Genomic DNA, 7,233 nt, shown 5'->3' with positions numbered 1-7,233 from the left:
CCCTCTCTCCCTTTCCAATTCTCTTTTTCTTTCTCTTTCTCCATTTCTTTGAAAGCCCCAGCTCTGATCTGATGATCTAATTGGGACACTTCCCTGATTAAAAACTTCTTTGGGATCCCCTACAAACTCTTCCTGTGGCCAGCCCATGCCCACTCAGCACCAACCTCTCTCTCCTTGTCCTGTGTCCCATGCACATTGACACGGCCATGCCCACCTTCTCCTCAGTTTCCAAACATGTAATTGGCTTTTCTTATACTTTTTCTGTCTTGATGTCTTCTTCCTCCCCTTCTCTTCCCGTTGAAATGTTGCCTCATCTCCAGTTTGGCCCCCTCTTAACTCACTGAGACAATAACGCTGCATCCCAACTCCCCCCCCCATTTTTTGCTCTGTTTACCTACATTTGGTTGTGAGCTCCTTAAAGACAGGACTGAATCTACTCCAGTGCTGGGCACACACACCCATACCCACCCACACTTGCTGGGCGAGTAAATAAAGAAGTTCGTGGGTTCAGGAACTGCTCACACCAAGCACAGCCTCTACCAGGAAGAGTGAAGAGCAGGAGATGGGAAGTGAGACTGGCCCCAAAGCAAACGAAAGCCACCCCTAAAAACCTGAATATAAAACTGATGCTAAAAAAAGTTTAAAAACTGAGGCTCCAAGGAGGGTGGGCTGGGGAGTAAAAGGAGGAGGGGGTTTCATGGACGATGGTGGAAGATCACTGGCGCTTTGGCGGTGGGTGTGGTGTGACCTACATTTACAGAGGTCTGAACCAATCTACCCCTAAAACATACAATTTTGTAAATCAAAAGTATGTCAATAAACATACTTTTAACATTTTAAGCTAGTTGTGCCAATGCTGACCTCAAGCTTGTGGCCAGTGGACCATGACAGGCAAGGAAGGCTGGACATGAGCGTCCAGGAAAGGTCATGAATGCCACCTGAACAGACCCAGGACCAAGAGGATATTAAACGATCGCTTCCCTTCTTAATCCACTTGGAAAAAACAAACAGTTTTAATTCCTTGGGTCGGGGGGAGGCGTTGCTCTATGACTTCGGCCATTCCTTATTCTTTATTTGCTTGATTCCAAAATTGGGCCCTTCGCAAAACTGCCTTGGGAGGCAAGTACACAGAATTAAAACATTAATTATATTATATAAAACATCATAGCAGCAATTAAAGCAGCTTAAATTAATGTGTGAAAGAATAAATAGTAGCCTTCGGGTTACCCCATGGGGTGAAGACCAGATAAGATAAAGGGAAGATATTTTAGTATACGCATACCCCAAGGAGACATGTGCTGGCATGCCCAGGCCCTGCGGAGGCATGGAATCTTCTTGGGCTGAGAAGTGCTTGCTGGAAGGGAAGGAGAGAGCATAGTTTACCAAGAGGGTGGCAACATGGCAACATATCAGAGTCCCAAGAGGAGGGGACGGGGAGAGGATGAAGGGCTCCATGGTGGCAGGGAAGCAAAAGACATTCAAAAGATCCAGGACCCAGGATTTGGGGACCACAGAGGAAATGGCCTTGGTAAGAAGGGGGGGTGGTTGTCACAGGGCTGGGTCTATGGATGAGAAGTGTGCCTGGAGGTCAAGTCCACAGTGGTGCCCCAATCTGGCAACCGGATAATTCTAATACGCAAACTGATCGCACTGCTCCAGGTTTATAATACAGCACTCGGGGTCCCTGGCCTGCAGCTCCAACTGTCCTTTCAGCTTGCCACTTGCTGCTACAGCACCATTCCCTGCTGTCACCTCTGCCTGGAAGGTCTTCCTCTACTCTGCATGGAAACAGTCCTTGCTGGTCCCTCAAGGCTCGCACTTGGGCACTCCGAGTCTGGAAAGCCCTCTTGGAGAGCCAACTGGAGTGTCTGCAGCGACTCCCCAGGGTGCCCCTCAGCACCCTGGGGCTGCCTAGCTAAGCAAGATGCCAGCTCAGTCACGCCATATTTCTACTCTTCTGCTTATTCATGGAGTCAGTGCTTTGAGGCAACTCAGCCCCATGGGGCAGCGTAATGAAGCTATTTCCCCTCATCTCTGCCTTCAGCCAGGCTGAGTGGGTGCTCCCTTTTCCATTCTTCAGTGACAACGTTGGGCAGATTGCATTACTTGTGGATTGCTTTCTGTTGTTAAACCTCCATCCTTGAAAGTTTTATTCTCAAACTCCATTTAGACTTTATTTTATCTTCTCCCTTCCTCATCCAAGGGTTGACCTGAGCCAAGACCCTACCTGCTTGGATAAAAGAGCAGGGAGGGTTTGGCCTGGCTAAGAGAGCTGTCCCGGTACTCTCCCTGTGTTGAAATTGAGGGGGGAGGTAGGGAAGAACAAAGGCCACGGGGTTTTTTGTTGTTCCGGCTTCTTGGTTACCTTGGGGCGGAAGTTTTCCCCTTTTCTTTTTTCTTGGGGTTGCTTTCTTTGGGGGGTCCCTCCACTACATGGTCCTCTGACAGGGGACATCCAGTTCAGGCTTGAACTCTTCTGCCTCCCCCTGCCTCCTGTTTACAGTCAGTCTGCTTGGGTGGGATCCCAACAAGCCTGGCCAACTCTGCAGTGTCCACGTGGCCCAGAACAACTCACATACCCTGGTTAGCAGTCCACGATGACCCATCTCACCATGTCACTATTCTCCCTTGCTCATAGAGGTATAGGGGAACATTGCACCCACTTCCAAGACTCCCCATTGGTAAGGAGCATCTCAGCATTACCTTCTTAGAGTCACCCTTCAAGCTCCATAAGGAACTCTCTATGAAAGGGGGACAGAGAATCGTCTTCACCATAAATACTGTACTATTCCGGAAACCAAAGCGCTCTTTGAATAATCCCCTGGATTATTACATGGATAAGGAAGGGGAAATCAAGGCTTAAGTTATTGAATAGAGCCAGTTCTGCACCCCCCCCCAAAAACCTCCCAGGATGTGGCCCCCATTTAGTAAGTAAGATACAAAGAGATACCATGTCTGGCTGTGAGCCACACTGCCCATTCCTAAGTGACAAGATCTCCTACTCAGTAACATTTGGACTGTGGGCCCTCCCTGGTGGAACAGATTAAAGCTAAGTACTATGAGCTGTCAGAAGCCACTGCAGCATGAATTCAATTCCCAGCCAAGGAGGTGACCCATATGGTGTGGCAGACCTCTCCTGTCCCACCTGCTGCAATACCTCAGCAGTGTATTTCAATCAATCTGCATGTTCTGCTCCCCACTCTGTCTCTGGTATATTCTCCCCCATCCGTCCCCCCAACCCGCACCTCTGGCCTGTACCCCAGTTCTTATATGCATAAATAAATAAATCTTTTTTAAAAAATTGGATTGAATCATCCAGGCCAGCCCCTGACTCCTGGAGTGGAGGATTATTGCTGCCTGATGCCCACACAGCCCAGCACATGCTGGATCCACTGAACAATGTCTGCTGAGTCAATGCAGGACTATGAAGAAAGGGGACAGAAAAAATCCAGCAGGATCCACCGGCTCATTGCCACACCCCCCAGGGCAGCTGCTTTTCTCCACAGATGACCAACCTCTCCAGCTGGGATTCCCAAGCCCAACTGTGCACAAAAATCCCTTCCGTTCATTGGAGCTAGGCTGGAATTTATCAAAGGGAACTAAGAAACTCAGGAGAGAACCCAACTAGAAATTACAAAAACCTGAGGGCCACAAAACAGATGGGTGAGTTGACAAAGCTCTATATTGTGATCCAGATAAAGCTTCTCACGGACTTGGCTGGTGCTGATTCCTAGACCAAGAGGCCTGGGGTCTGGCCCGATGGCACCTCCCAGGCTTGTATCTGTAATAAGAGATGGTTTGGATGGGGGAGGGGAGTCCAGTCCTTACCAGGGCCTCAATGCCCAGTGACGGGCTTCTGCTGACCTGGCCCCAGCCCCCCACTTGCTGACCACAGGCCAGCCTTCCAGACCTCTCAGTTCCCACCTCTGCCTTTGTCTGTGCTGCTCCTTCTGCCAAGAACGCCCCTCTCCCCACTCTTCATCTGCTGATTCTCCTCCACTATTCAGGTTTCTAGGAAATGGTACCTCGTCAGAGAAGCCGTTTCTGCCCACTTAATCTAAAATGAGTTCCTCCATGGCCAACCCACCTTCCCCATTGCTGTCCTCTCTTACAGCACCTGTTCTGCTCATACCTGTTGTCCTTGCAAGCAAGAGAAAAAAGAAGTGGTGAGCTTAAATACAAGGGAACACTACTAGAAGAGTTTCTCTCTCCTTCTCTGCCTCCACTCTCCCATCTCTCTCTCCCTCCTTCCATCCTTCTCTCTCCCAATATCTTGGGGACACTGGGGTAGTCTTCAAAGAAACCCGCATGACAAGGACCTGAGACTTCCAACATGACAAGGACCTGAACCTTCCTGATGTTTCTAGTCAAGCTTTAGATGACAGCAACCCCAGCTGATACTTCAGCTGCAGTCTTAAACATTTGTTGGTTCAAATCACTGGTTTAGGGTAACTTCTTAGTTACCCTAGGTTACCCACAGCAATAGATAACCCAGTCTCTAGCCGACCCTGAATGTGAGCATATCCCCTCAAGGTTTAAAGTTTGGGGAAGAGACAGCTGAGTGCCCACACTCCATGTTCCACAGAGCAACCTGCTTGTGAACCCCCCAGTGTAACTTTGCCAAACCCCCAGCCTGTTTTCCTTCCTCACGCCCGCTTTGGTGCCTCCTAGGGTCGCCTCTCAAACTTGCACTCAAACCTTCTCTCAGTTCCTGTTTCTAGAAGAATCCCAAAGGCCCCTTGATCAGCAGATCAGAAACTAGCAGCAGGAGGCCATGTGGTTTGAAGGCTGGGAGGGTGCCCCCCCCCCACAACGTCAGTGGTCTGATTCTAAACCCTGATCCTGCTTCTGGCTGTGTGGCCTTGAGCACGAGCTTGATGGTATCAATGACATTCACCACAAATATTAGAACTAGTGGAGAAGTTAGTCCTAGAAAGTATAAATAGTTCAACTAAGTTTACATGGAACCCTGGGGTGCATGTTCAGCCCTGGAACACTACTCTACTTGTCTGGACCAGAGGTGTGAATCACAGGCGGGGAATCCCACTTGTCCTGGACTTGAGTACTCCCACCCTTATATGTGCAATTGGGAGTTTATCAGCAGAATCCAACTGAACTTTCTGTGCTGATGGGAACATTTTATGTCTGCAGAATAGGGCAGTCCAAGCTATCTGTGCCTATCAAACACTGGGAATGTAGTTGGTGCAAATGAGGAAGTGAAATTTTTATTTGTTCGTCTATGTATAAACAGTCACATATATTAAGAGGCGTCCACATTTGACAGCTCACATGTAGCAAACGGGGTCGAGTAGTGATACAGAGAATCTCTCCTAGTTCATTTCTTCTCCCCCTATTCTTACTCTTTCCTCCTGTCGCCTCTCCCAGGCCCCAGCAATTCAGCACCCTCCCCTTCTCCCTCCTCTTTACAGCTTGGGCCATGGTTGGAAGCGGCAGGGACTGTGGCAACTGTTGTATTTTCCTACGCCCAGCAAGGTGAAACAAACTCCTTTGTGAATGCCATGTTGAAAGACAAGACGAATACCTGCTATAAATAAAGCTGAATAAAGATCCCTTTCTAGATGGCTTCCATTGTTCCCTACTCCCTTATCATATTCATGCTGAGATAATTTCCAGCTTCTCAGATCCTCAATAGTTATAAAACATACCATTACCTCATTTTCATTTCATTAGATTTACAGGTCACAAGACTACTTTGATCCTTACCAAGTACATCGTTAATAGTTTCAGAATAATGAGTCTTTCCGTTTCAGCATAAATCTGATACAGAACTTCCTACTTGTGTATTCTTTTATCTCCTACTTCCCACTTTAACTCTCTGTCTAGACAATAGCAGTTAATGGAGTTTTCCAAATGCCAGTGTGCGTTTCACATCCATGAAGATGCTCCCACGCTGCTCCGTAACCCCTCAGTACAAGTAATCATTTCTTCACAAACCACCTAATCCTGATGGATGGCACAGAAAAGTCTGCCTGGTCACATGTAATAAACCATCAGCTCTTTGGGGTTATGTGTCTATGGCATCTTTAATTAATTCTACAGGGTCCTTTAGGGCGATGCAGGTTTTGCAGGCACAAGCATGGGTTTGAATCCTGACTACATTGCTTACATGTGGGGGGGAAAATCACTCAACCTCTGAAACTCAGTTTTCTCATCTGTAACATAGAAGACTTAGATACTAACTTTGCAGAGACATGGAAGGACTGAGGATTTATATGTAAAATAGGATACTGGAGTGATTAAAAGCAGCACTGTGAAGCTGTCTGCAATGCACATTTGACCCCAGCCAGGGAGCTGACCCACATGGTGCGGCTGCTCCTCTCAGCAGTTTATTTCCGTCAATCAGCCTGTTCTACTCCCTACTCTGTCTCTGGTGAATCCTCTCACCCTCCCCCCCATACCTCTGGCCTGTACCTCAGTTCTTGTATGCATAAATAAATAAATCTTTAAAAAAAAGAAAAGCGAGCATGGACTCTATTGCTAATCTCTGTGATCTTGGAAATTTCCCACCTCTTTAAGTCTCAATTGGCACATTAATAAAATGGGGCTAGTAATACAACCTTCGTCTTAGAGTGTCGGGGGATTAAAAAAGACCATGTGGCCCTCCCTGGTGGCGCAGCAGGTTAAAGCACAGCACTGAGAATCTAAGCCGCTTCAGCATGAGTTCGATTCCCGCCTGCCCCGGAGGTGACCACATGGCATGGCAGACCTCCCCTGACCCGCCCGCTGCTCCCCTCAGCAGTGTACTTCTGTTCTGGCCTGTTCTGTTCCCCACTCTGTCTCTGGTGAGGCCTCTCGCCGCCCCTGAGCCTCTGGCCTGCACCCCAGTTCTGCATGCACAAATAAATAAATCTTTAAAAAAAAAAAAAAAGACCATGCACATCAGGCTTCATCAGGAAGCATTCACTGGATAGTGTGTCCTGGGAGATCTGCTCATACAGTCACTGACCACCCTTTTTACAGAAGATTATCCTGGTTTTCTGTGTTGTGGACTCCTCTGGCCATCTGGAGAGTATGCATGCACATTTCCAGAAGAAAAAAAATACTCTTTCAAGTGCATAAAATGTGATTAAAGGAGAAACAAAGAAAACCAATTATACTGAAATACAGTCATCAAAATATTAAAAAGACTGGGCCCTCCCTGGTGGCGCAGCGGGTTAAAGCGCTGCACTGAGAAGCTAAAGTTACTTCTGCATAAGTTCGATCCCCACCTGC

This window comes from Condylura cristata, unplaced genomic scaffold (assembly GCF_000260355.1).
Source record: "Condylura cristata isolate star-nosed mole 26May11 unplaced genomic scaffold, ConCri1.0 scaffold00022, whole genome shotgun sequence".
In the NCBI taxonomy this organism is placed as follows: Eukaryota; Metazoa; Chordata; class Mammalia; order Eulipotyphla; family Talpidae; genus Condylura; species Condylura cristata.
Note: the sequence above shows the minus strand (reverse complement) of the source record.